At 40.7% G+C, this 13,181-nt stretch overlaps 1 protein-coding gene across 2 annotated transcripts in view; it reads right to left on the bottom strand.

The window, feature by feature from the left end:
• LOC146328576 (leucine-rich repeat and fibronectin type III domain-containing protein 1-like protein) overlaps positions 1-13,181 on the bottom strand; it is a 431,073-nt gene that overhangs the window by 369,227 nt on the left and 48,665 nt on the right. For both annotated transcript variants that reach the window (XM_084717612.1, XM_084717613.1), the window contains exon 2: positions 11,775-11,989. The gene's annotated coding sequence lies outside the window, so the exon portion shown is untranslated. The remainder of the gene's footprint in view (positions 1-11,774; positions 11,990-13,181) is intronic.

Raw genomic sequence — 13,181 nt, 5'->3', positions numbered from 1 at the left:
CGCAGGACATATATTTATATTTTATTTATTGTTTGCGACTTGATGAGCAGAAACAGCTCCATGTTCTCACCACATACCCAACAAAACTGACACCTGCTCTGCACTAACATTCAGCAACATCAGCACTTATTTTCAGGTGTAACGTCACTTCATACTGTGCAATATTTCACTCAGGTGAATTTTAATTTCACCGTGCAATAATCAGGTGTATTATTATCATTTTATGTGGAAATGCAACAGCTGATACTGTTCTTAGTTTTAATTTTTCCTCTGCTCAGATTGTTTGTATGTTTTTTATTCCTTCTTGCTTATATTTTTATATTTTATTTTTATCTTTTTTTTTTTATTGATGCTTCTTTATATTTTTGCTCTCCACTTTGCTGCTGTAACACTGTAGATTTCCCTGCTGTGGGACCCATAAAAGAATATCTTATCTTTTTGCATCCTGTTGAACATTTTATTTACCACTTTACATGCAGTCAACAGGGCTTTGAATACATTTTTCCGATACAATTTGTAGTATAGCAGAGACTGACACATGACGTGCATTGTGTTTGGAAATATGAATCAGGATATACTGTCAATTTAACTTTCATTCACTTCAACTTTTTCCCATGTTCTGTTGTTTAAAAAGCAAATAAAAATTGCAATAAATTGTAATACTGAATCACAGAACTTATGCAGTCACAACACATATCAAACCAGCACTCAGGTGTTAACTACTCAGCTCAGTCCTGGAGATAATATAACATTCAAAGAGCGGACAATAAACTGGACACTGAAGCACAAACACACAGTATAACTTCAAGAAAGGACGGCATACAGTCAGAGTAAACTGTGCAGGATGATATGAGGGATGATGTTTGCTGGGGGTCTGTGCCTCGCTCGCAGATCAGCAGGTAGCTGGAAGGTAAAGCAGAAACAACAGTGTGGTGCAGCAGTTTGGCTGCAGGCTTGGCCTCTATTCTCCTTCCAAGCTCCCTGGAGGTCAACAGCGCAGTTTGCCAACTTCCAGCATTACACACACACACGACTGAGTCCAGACAAACACATCGCACATTCTCTCACCACAACAGCCACTGCTGAAACGCTGCTTCTCCTCTACCCACCACCATGGAAAACAATCCTGCGTGGGGGCTGTAATGTTCTATTCACAAAATCCAGTTTGACTGTGGAAATAAAAAGGTGGATTTCAACACAGCGGCTGGTGCAAAAAGCAAGAAATGCACCAGAACCGGGCATGAATGAATAAGTAACGAGTAAGACAGCACTCACTGGAGAAGATGTCACTTTCTTTTACTTGTGGTCAGCTGTTTCAAGAAGTTTGAAGCAACTGCATCCAGAACTCTTCAAGATGCTGACAGTCGAGCAAAAAGACAAAGATATGATGAAACTTAGCATCAAACTGACATCAAGAACTGCTTGACTTCAGACCACCAGGTAACAGTGAAGTCTGTGAACTACTCTGAAACCACCAAAACTGACAGCAGAGGGAGAAACAAATACTTCAAATACATTACAAGTACTGCTCTGTTTGTGTCGGTTTACATTTTATAGGACAGACTGTGTACTACCAAGATAATGATAATAAAAAAAAAACTTTTAAAAGGTTATGTATATGAAATGTATGCTATTCATGAAATGGTTTGATTTATTTTTTGAATTTCTAAGTTTGCTCTGTGCCAGAAAACAGCCCTGTCCCAGACAAGATTTACAGCTGCAAACCAACAGCACCTACTGTTAATGTTGGAAATGTTGGAAATATAAAGAAAAAATACCAAAGGAAGATGAAAACAGGGTAGAACAAGAACAAAACAAGGAAGATAGCAACCCGTGCAGCTGCAGCAGCAGCTCCACCTCGATTCGTCCAAAAGAAATACAAGTAAACAGAGTCGTCTATGGAAGCTGGCAACTATTTGTTTGTCAGGAATTAATTTAATCATAATAACCAGCATGAAAATGGTGCCATTAAACTTTTCAGGTTAAAGGAGGAAACACTTTAACTTTGCAATTCAGCAAAGCTGCTCACAGACATCCAGAAGCTCACTACGTTATGTATACAATACGTATAAGTATTTTCTTTGTCATCTGAGATATACTTTATAATTAGTTTTGTCTGAGTCAGCTGTACTGTTGTGTTGCCTGTTATGTAGCACAACATTTGCAATGGCTAAACGTCCTGTGACCCGTCATCAAACTTACAAAATATAACGTTAGTGTTTTGTCTCTCACTGTCAGTGAATTTAAACTTCCACTGCACTCTGAGATCAACTTATATTCAGCATTCAGCAGCAGAAATTGAATTATTTTCCAGACATGGCAACAAGCTCCCCTGACAGTGTATCAGATGTAATAAATATCTCCATCAGTCTTTTGTTCTGTTTTTGTTAACGTGATATTGAATTCAGTATCAAGAATTGTGGAAATTTGCAGCTATAGACTGCAAAATTTCTGTTACAGTGACATCCCTAATGCGGACAGTGGTAGGGGTGATGGGTCTGTCTGGGGGGTGGTGCAAGAAAATCTCCCCTATTTTCAAATCCTTGTGTCCACAGGTATGTTTAGACAGTGCTGACATGGAAACCTGGTGGGTTCTTCCTCCTGGCTGCTGTACCTCCACAACACCGAGGATATATTTTTCCTGCTCCAGCTGTGACAGATGCTCAGCATGACTGTGTTACCTCACAGAGGAATACAACACCAGCTGTTCTGTTGGAGAGGAACACCCCTGTCGTCCCCCCTGTGCCCCCCTAATGTTTCCTCAGAAACTGTTGCTTAAGAGTTTTGTGGCCAAGTCTGAGTCAAGTCTCAAGTCCTCCTGGGAAAAATGCTTCAGACTGGTCTGAGCTGTTTGTCTCATGTACGTTAGGCAGTTTCTCAAAAGTAAAGATTTGTAATTGTTCTAAAAAGGACACCACTCCACCCCCAGGCTAAGAACCACGGGTCCGTGTTCCCAAGGTTTCAAGTTCTATGTTAACCCCTAACCCACATGTGCTATGGAGCTGGTGAACATAAGACCCTTCATCCTGGCATCATGTTCCTGTTATGTACTGTATAATACTGTGTGGAAAAGACCCTGGGAACATAGGGTTGACCTAGTTTCAGGCCATCAGTTACACCTGCCTTGCAGCGTTTCCATGGCAACAATTAGGAACACCTGCTGACTAGTGTTTCCATGGTAACAATCAGTGAGTGACACCTGCGGTTGACCAGTGGTATCAAATGACACAAAAAGACAAAAACATGGACGGTAACTTGTGGTTTGTTGTGGAGCGAGTAACGAGAATGGAGTTTTTAGAGATGGAAGTAGCTTGTTGGAAAAATACTGCAGTATCGTTATAGAGAAGTGGCTGACAAGTTAGTAGAAATCCTGAAATATTAAGAAGCCACAGCAGCTGAGGTCGGTTTCAGGTCTAAACTGCAGACAGTTGAAGTTTTGTTGCATTGTAAAGTTGAATTTACACACTAAAATATTCTTGTAAGATTTTCTGGGGGGAGTTAGGGGACAGGTTAGCTCTGTCGGCCATGTTTTTTAGTTTGGAAAAAGTTTAAAATGACCCAGAATTCATTGCAAACCACTCCTACTTCAGATAGTCAAGACTGAGACAAGGCGGACAATCCTTGTTGAGTCCTGAATTTGATTCTAACCAAGACCACCTCATTTCTCTGGATCCAGACTTGGCTGTTTGGTCTAGACCGGGGTTCGGTGGAGGTTCCACACCTGTAATTTTGGCCAGGACCAGAGGAGGTAAGTGTGGGAGGATTGGCAGTTCTAAGGAAACTAGACTAAATTTTCTACAGAACATTACCTGTGTTTACATCTTTATTTCCTTTTGCATTATTTTTGTTGAATGCTGTCGTACACCACCTCGCTGATAAGTTACAAAGGATTATTGGCTATGTAATCTTTGACGCATGCTTTTTTCCTCACATGAAAGGTTCTGGTTCGCAGTCGAGCATGTAAAGAGGATTTGGTGCAGGATCAGAGGAGAGGCAGAGCGCTGACTGGAGTCCTGTTAGACAGACAGGGAGGATGAGAGAGACTCAAAGAAAGAGAGGCAGAAAGAACTTGATAGCGAACACTGTAAAAGATCTGCCTTCATCTCTTTAAGTCCTATGTTCAGTTCGGGTGACACATGGATCGGCAGCATCTCTCTCAGACTCACTTTTCTGCTCTGCCCAACACCCCTGCACCTCGTAGCAGTCAGGGGGCGGGGGGACGCTCTTTAACATCGTCAGGGTTCACATTTTGGACAGAAAACACTGAAAGAGGAGGAGGAGGCCATCGATGTCAAACTGGAACAGCTGTCCCTGATCGGAGAGGAGGGACTGCAGTGCCCCTTATCAGCTGCTTCCACTGCCGTCCGAGACATTTCAGCCTGCCAGCGACAAATGGCTGAAACTCCTCTGCAGCTCCACCACGGAAAGTTTATTGATGTCAATATGAAGGATGTCTGACTTGTTTTCTTGCTCTATGAGTGTAGCTTTAAAATGGAAATGTCAGAGTGGTACTTGTACCAGTAAGATGTCAAAATATATGGGTAGAACAAAGACACACCGGCTCTGTTTTTTCACACTGAGGCAACTCGGCTTGAGTGTTGGTAGGAGGCAGAACAAAAGACACTTTCCTGCACAGAATCATTCATCACGACCTTCCTCCTCAGACTTTTTGCTGCAGTTGTTCAGGTTTTGAGCTGTGGCTGTGATATAAGCGTGTCTGAACTATTTAAATAAGTTAGATCTGAATCAATTTGTTGGTTACTTCATCAATCAAGCAACAAAATTCAGGTCTTTTTGAAGCCAAAGTGCGAAAACTTTTCAGGTTGTTTGACCACAAGATAACTCAAAAACTTATTGATGCAATTGCTCAGAAACTTTTTGAAGCTGACCACAAGGGAAGAAAAGCAGTGTGCTCTCCAGTGAGAGCCAGCTTATTCATGATTTATTCACTTATTTTTTGGTTCTGGTGCTCGGAGGATCGAGGAGCGAGGATACACAAAACCAGCCTTCACAGAAGTCTTTTCTCAGACAACAAAAAGTTTCACCACATCACCAAACATTAGTTGGAAGCTGAGACAGATTTAATTACTGCCTTGACCCTTGAGAGCTGATTTCTGGAAGCACCGACACAAAGTTCAGTTCAGTTCGATGTTCTAGAGCACACAGGGATTTATATAAGGAACATATGTGAAGGATGGAAGAACATGGAAACAAGGAGGTAGTCATAGGATGTCGAGGCTGGTTACAGAACAGATGGTATGAGCAGGGGATGGAAACAGCTTGTGCAGAAATGAGTCAAGGTCAGATTAAAAGGCTGTGTTCAGGGCTCAGGGTGTGACGAGAACAGAATGTAACAGGGACAGAAAAAGTTATTTCAGAACACTGAAAGTACTCAAAAAAAAATCTATAAAAGGCCAAAACAGTGAAAAAATACTCAAGGCAAGGTTTTCAAAATGCTTGGTTTATCTGACCTACAGTCGAAAACCTAAACATATTTAACTTAAAACTATATAAAACTGAGAAAAGGTGTCCTGGTAGCTCAGTCGGGAGAAACTTCACCTCATATACAGAAGCTCTGAGTCCTCTGTAACAGCCGTGGGTTTGACTCCCGCCTGCAGCCCTCACTCTCTTTCCTCCCTTCCTGTTATATCGTCAGCTGTCCTGTCTCAATAAAGGCATTTTTGAAATGGAGAAAAACATCAAATCTTCACATTGGAGAAGGATCATGAGAGGTTTTCCGATCACTGCCTGCCTTCAGAGTCTGTGTGAGCAGTGTGGCCGCAGCGATGCTTCATTTAGAGATTTGGCGCCTATTCTTCTGGTGTGACAAGCAGCTCTCAGAGAAAATAGACTGTAAAAGTGATCTGTCGATAGCCATCAACATCATGCCAGCAACACCACACCTGTCCGCACAGTTTCAGGGTATAATCTATATCTGCAGGATATGTTACAAACATAAAAAAACAAGATAAGGGCAGTAGTTTTCCAGTGTGGTCTCGCTTTCTCTTTTCGGCAAACTCAATGGAAAAAGATCAGGCTAACTTTTGCAACACTGCAGCAGTAATGCTATCTGTGTGGTCACCACACGCACGAGAGCTGCCGCAGTTCAGCGAGACAAACATCACGCACAGGTGTGCACACAAGGCAGTGAGGCTCAGGCATTACACATGTGCAGCTACATCTTCAGTATGAGCAGTGTAACGAAACAAACAAAAAAGCCTCTGTAAGAGAAGCTGATGTAGCTTCCAGGCCTAAAAAGTGAAGCCAATGCAGACGTGTTAAACCTGCATATTCTCTAATTGCCAGTAGGGGGCGACTCCACTGGTTGCAAAAAGAAGTCTGCGACAGTTTTACAGTTTGTGAACGATGAGCAAGCTGCACGTGTAGTTTTGTGACAGAAATAGGCGGCTTGTCAATGCGTGCTGCAAACATGAACAGTTTTGATCACAACCACGGCCCAGTCAACACGTTAACTAGCTGTCTGTCGTAATCCTGTACAGCTTGTGTTAATATTAATTCACTGACAACCGTATGCACAACCAGATATTTTAGTGCTTGTAACATGTGTAATTCAATGCGTGTAGCTTGATAACGTGTCTGGGTGACTAGAGGAGACCGCTGCTTCTGTAGCTGTAAAAGGGTTTATGATTCTGTCGCCCAACGGAAAAATTTTATTCAGCATCTCAGCCAGAATATGATAAAAAAAGATAAGAGATAAGACAAAAGTGGAGCACTAGAGTGCAAGTAAACACACTTCACTGTGAAAGTTCTATCTGTTTATTGATGTAGAATTTGCGGCTCTGTCTGTATCAGCTCCTTTTATTTGGATAACAGTGTCAGATGTAAATGGTTCAGAGAATGAGACTTGATTCGTCTCTGCTCTGCCTCCAGGAATAAAGAGATAAATTGAGGCTGAGCTCCGGTGATGAATAGGTGTCATGTCCAGGGGCTGCGCAGGTACGCCTAAGCTGCTTCCAGCCACACAAACAAGAGATAAGCGGCTGGCCTACACGTCACCTCGGCTCAGGCTTAATTCATAAATTTACTCGGTATGGCAGCGCGAACGTGGAAGGGAGAGCAGCGATCCTGTGAGATGTTCAGATCCTGAACCACATGGATTAAGTGGATCAGAAGTCTGTTGCCCTCCTTAAAGGAAGGAAAAACCTCCTCCTCTCAGTGTTAACATCAGCCTGTGATCTTCACTCAACTCCACAAATTAGTCCTGAACTCTTGAATTCCATAGTTTTACTGTGGAGAACTCTTTCTGTACTTCTGCTACTACTTCTTTTTCAACGTTTAACTAAAATATAATTCTATTATCAATTTGACGGTTTTCAAATTTACATGTGTTGAAATAAAAACTACAATGATACCTAACTTGGTGCCTGAAGTGTGTGTATTTTAATTTTAAAAAAGTGACACAAAAGGCAAAGAAACTGTGATAATTTTTTACCAATTTCAACAACAGGTGGTCATAATGAACACAAGGAAATTACCACTGTTATATTTTTTTCTTTTTGCACAGTTGGAGATGCATCTTAGTTGCTTAGCAACTATCATTGTCTCTGTCAATAAAACTTCAAAACTGGTCTCAGTTTCCAGTTTTCCATACATTAAGACCCTAATAAGTAGGGGAGACCAGGGACGGCTGTACCACTTTTTGTCTCAGCACCTATAACGAACTGAATTTTTGTGTTAAAGTTCTCGAAAGTTAAAACAAAGTATCCTTCAGAAAATACTGCTGTGAATATATGCAATCATCATGGTTAACTATATGTGATGTCATGCATATTGATAAGTTTAGAAAATTAAAATTTACAAAATTTACATTTTGGGGTTATTTCATTTTTGAAAAAAGATAAACTAATAGAATAAATCTCTCAGTCTGGTGTTTATCATGAGGGATAATAAAGTTTGGAGGTCAAAGGTCAAAATGATGCTTATGACTTCTAGAATTGAACTGTTGGCAGAATATGTATTCATGTATAAGTATGTTTCTATTAGTGTACAATCACCTGAAAATAAGAATTGTTGTGTTTTCCTGTACCTTAGAATCAGCTGTTAAATATGTACAGAAGATGCTGATTTCCTTCCATGAAGTCTGCCGTGTTGCACTGCCATGTTTATATAGTTGTACAATTTAATGATAAATTAATATAGAAATAAATAAAATCTTTATCATGTTTTATCTTATATCCAGTCCCTGCAGGATTGCCTGATTTCATGGCAGCTTTTCTAAGAAATTACAGTGCATGTTGCAATATTTTTTAAATTTTTTTTTCTTTAGCAAAGAAATTGTGGGAACAAGTGAAAATTGCAAAAAATAAAAAAGAAAGTTCTTTTTTTGTAATTAATTCAAATCAAAGGCAATTTGTTCCAGGGAGGATGAAACCACACTGTTCTGAGTGTTCTAAGTAATCTTACTAAAAAGGCTCAGGGTTACAAAAGTTTTAACAAAATATACTTGAAATGCTACGATTGCTGGAACTCATGGAAAACTACAAAAATTGGTCAAATTTGCAGAAAAGTTGCGTTGACTGGACAAAATTGCAAGGTCATGCAGAATCGATGAATTTGCATTAATTGTTGTGATCACAACATCACAGCTTCCTGGTTGGACTGTTTATCACGACAGCAATAAATCATGATGTAGTATATTTTCTGAGGAGTGTTTTTAATCCAGTGAAAAGTCTGCAAAGCTCAAATACAAATAAAAGTAAAAAGTCTACCAGCAGGCCAGTATCAACCATCTCACAGTTTGTATCATCACCTCACAGTAAATGCATGCATTAGCTAAATATGTGCTCACGCTCCATAAAGGGAAGCCTGAATCTCATGTAGTGAACCCTGCTGGAGAGCTGAGCTCCTGCAGTGAGCCAGAGTGTGCTGGTAGTACATGTGAGTACTATCCACTGTGTGCACTGAAGTCCTGCCTCTGTGATTTCCTGCCAGGCTGTTCAATACGCCTCCAAACGTCCACAACGCCTCCACCTTGTTTATGAAACTCTGAGCAGCGAAAGCCCTGAAAACGCTGCTCCAGGAGTTCACCGTCTGCGGCCCGGCTCTCCTCCTCCTCTTCTCTCCTCCATCCCGGCGTTTTCCATTTCACCGTAATGACAAGAGCAACACAGCAGAGCGTGACATGAAGAGAAGAAAACCCTTCTGAGCCATTAAGAGATAGACACAGACAGGATGGAGTGTTTACAGTGAGCTGGCCTCTCTCTGCTCTCCGGCTCTTCAATTTCATCTGCTTTCCTCTGTCCTCCCATCCCCTCGTCCTCGCTCACACTTCATATCTTTGTCTCACCACTCTGCTGTCCGTTCCCATCCCTCCTCCTCCTCCTCCTCCTCCTCCTCCTCCTCTCTGTCAGACCCTCACTCTTCTTTCATCTCCATCTCTTCCCTGTCATGTGCTTTCCTTTCCCCCTCCACTCTCAGTGCCATACAATACCGCTGTGTCCATTTCGGGAGAAACACATCACTGCAGTACCAAAATAAGCCCTGAAACAAATGGAAGTCTACACTGCCACATCTTCACTGTGCAGTACTGAAAAAAATATATGAACAAAGATTATCCAGTGATTGCTTCTTCATTTTCAACACATTATCATTACTTTTTTTTATCATTACTTTTTTTTATATCAGATTTTATAGATGCTAATACTAAAGTGGTTTTTATTTTCCCTACCACTGCCTCGGGGGACTCACCCCATTAAAAGAAACATAATATTTTATATATAACATTTACCTAATTTAATAGGGGTGGGAGAAAGAAATTGATTCCCTTCAGTACTGTGATTCGTTTTTTTAAAAACCGCAAAATCAGTTTCTATCTATAAATAACTAGTGCTTTGTTCACTGCCACATCATGGGATTTCCATTAGTGTGCTAATGGTACTAGCATTGTGTTAGCAATAGCATTACACATCCATTTTACTTCACATGCTCAACATTAAAGGACATGTGTGCTCATAACTGCTGACTTCACATTGCTAGCTCTGCTAATCTGGCTTCAACACTCCACCCCGACCAACTACAGCAACCTCAGAGGTTCAACACTCAAACTCAAAGTTCCCATTGAATTTAAAATATACAGCTACATGCACACATACAGTGTATATTTAATTTATTGTTTGCTACTTGATGAACAGGATCAGCTAAATCTAGCACTTTACCTCTTTTCAGGAGCTCTATTAATTTTGGTATAACAATTTTTTTATTTGTTATTTTCTTATGGTACTAGCTCGCTGAACAGGAACAGCTAAATGTAGCAGTTTACTTCAAAAAGATGTTTTCAGAAATATAACTCATGATTTTCAGTTTCTAAAAGTGTCAACTTTTTCAGAGGGAACCAGTGTTGAAAAACTCAAATCAAATAAATCATTAAATCAATATAATGCAAAACATAACAAGTGTTTCAGACAAATATTGGTAACCATCGGGTTTGGGTTGGGTTGGGCCATATTTCTCACATACTTCACCGGCTCATGTTGGGTTCAGGTTGTGTTCATTTCATTATTATGATTATTATTATTATTATTATTATTATTATTATTATTATTATTATTGTTTATTTTCCCTGTCACTGCCAACTCCTACAGTTTAGTACATAGATAGAAGCTTGTTAAGAAAAATGTCGGTCTGTAATCGGGCTCAGGCTGAAATATGCAGATGAAGGTCGAGCTCTGGTCAGTTTCGGACAGAATTTTGGCGGGCTTGGGCCTTGTCGGGCTCAATGTTGCAAGCCTGATTAAAGCTGTAGTGTGAAGAGTCTTTACTGTGTCTTATTGCTATTTATGGTCACGTCATCCTGCACTCTCACAATGAGGGTGGGGCTTACTCCCTCCACGCTCAAGAAACAGATCAGGAAAGAGACAGGTGATGTGAAGATATCATTATTTGAGTTGATGAAAACTTGTTACGTTGCAGGGGTGTAAATGACGAGTTTCATCATGATATGATATGATATTATATAAATTCTTTGGACAATAATAAAGTTATTATTGATATCACAAAGTCTCACGCAATACATTTTCAATTCAACTCAATTCAGGGGGCTGCGGTGAAAATCAGTCAGTTATATTTACGTCAACTTGTCTGGTTCACCAAACCAGATTCCATGATGATAACAAATGTTTAAAAGCCAATTAAGTTTTGAATCTTGGATCTGAAGTTGGCCTATAAGCTTAGTTACATCTTTAGTTGTTAACTGCCTTTACCACAGAAATAACAGTTCAGAAACAGGATGAGTTCAGTGCAGCTTACAGTGATTGCACCACTCATGACACTAAGTGCCTCCAACTCGTCCAAACAGCCAAATAACTCTTGATATAAAAGCTGAGAGGCCTTAAGAAGAAACGAAGGACAGGGAAGACATACATTATACAGAGGGAACAAGATAAACGATTCAAAGGATTGTCTGATTCAACAACAACACTGCGCTAGCGTGGTTCATTCACTGACTTTTAAACAACCCTGCACTCAGGCTGAAGACTGTGACAAAACCAGGAGACACGGCCGGATTTAGAATGCCGACGCAACATCGAAACACAACAGGAAGAGATCTGGATGTGAGGAACATTAAAGTCTGACATTTCAGAAGGTATTTCCACACCGAGAACTGAACAGTCTAATTCCTCTACAGTCTGGATGCAGTGAGATAACAGACTAATGAAAATGTTGGAAGGATTTAGCTCCGTCCGTAACCACCACGCTCCAGGAAGAACAGAAGAGTTGAGGAGTTACTGTAGTCACAGATTTATTGGAAAACTTACCCTGAGGCTGGCAGGTCAGGAGGTGCGGGCACGGCAGAATAATGTCCGAATCAGTTTTCTGAAGGAGGGCGCAGAGGGCAGGAACGTACTCTAGTTTCTTGCAACTCAACTCCCGCTATGGACGCCTGCTCTCGAGGATATCCCAACAGATCTGGAATGCTGCCACAGAATATTCAGTGAAAAACGGTCATCCCTGCATTATGATCCACGAATGCCTGCAAAACAGCAAAAACAAAAACAGAAAAGAAAAGGGGAATGACTGTTTAGAGATCCTCATATCTCATCAGGCATCGAGAACATTGATTCACACTGATCACTGGACATCTATCTCGCCAGCCACGACATCGCCCTCTACCTGCTTCTTCCTGGGGTCACAATTTTCTGCACTCCTGATTTATGACAGATTTCAGGCACTGTGCAGCGTGCATACACCCTACAACTCTACTGTCTACCGTCTCCACCCACACAACAATACAGCTACAGAAAACATGCAGCTTGCCCACGCTGTGTTTCTGCATCCAGTTTTACTTCTACATAAATCCCATCAGCGTTTAGACGGGAACCCCAGACCTGCGAAGGATCTCACAAGTGGGATAATTTTTCCAAAACCAGCTATTTTTTTTTGTCCGGATATTGACCCACATCTTAACCACAGTGCTGTGAAACATTATAAAACGTAATTAGTTTGCACAATGAAGAGACATGCACAAATCCATGAAAGTTTAACAGACGTAGGACTCCCTTCTAGACAAGACCATTTTCGTGTCTCATCCTCCTCCGTCTCCTCAGTGAGTGACAGACAGAGAGAGAGAAGCTGAAAGAAGCAAATGTCAGACATCCCGGGAAGACAAATTCCTATTTCTTATGGAAAGTTTTAAAGGAAAGATGCAGCCAAACAAACAGAAATTTTGAAAGAAATTGCAAAATGTTAATTTTCTGTGTTTCTGTGACCAAATTTGAAACTTTGAAAGGCTAAATGCTGCGGTCCTGTTGTGTTTTCCAGCTAACAAGTGATAGTTATGGGTAATCTGCTGGCATCTGTTTGCAAAAAATGTGTAGTTATTTTGTTATTTTCATTCTTTCAAAGTCACCAGAATGCAGGAAACAAAATCTATGAAACTCAGTTATTCTCAGGTGGACAAGACACCCTGCTTTGATTTCGGAATCATCCTTATTTTTCAGGTCTCAAGGTTGGCAAAAATACTTACAAAGTCGCACTGTAAGGAGTGTTTGTACCGAAACAGCAGAATGAGTTACACGTTGAACATTCAGTTCAAGCCGACTTCAGGATGTCTAATCCACAGAAATATTCAGGAAAGCATGGAAGCTGTTAAAACTCCCACAGAAGGACGTGGACAGCAGGAAAGGCTGCAGCATTTTGATAAATTACGGTTAACAGGTGGTGGA

Source organism: Lutjanus erythropterus, chromosome 4, assembly GCF_056507025.1.
Source record: "Lutjanus erythropterus isolate fLutEry1 chromosome 4, fLutEry1.hap2, whole genome shotgun sequence".
NCBI lineage: Eukaryota > Metazoa > Chordata > Actinopteri > Lutjaniformes > Lutjanidae > Lutjanus > Lutjanus erythropterus.
Note: the sequence above shows the minus strand (reverse complement) of the source record. Positions and strands in the feature narration are given on the sequence as shown.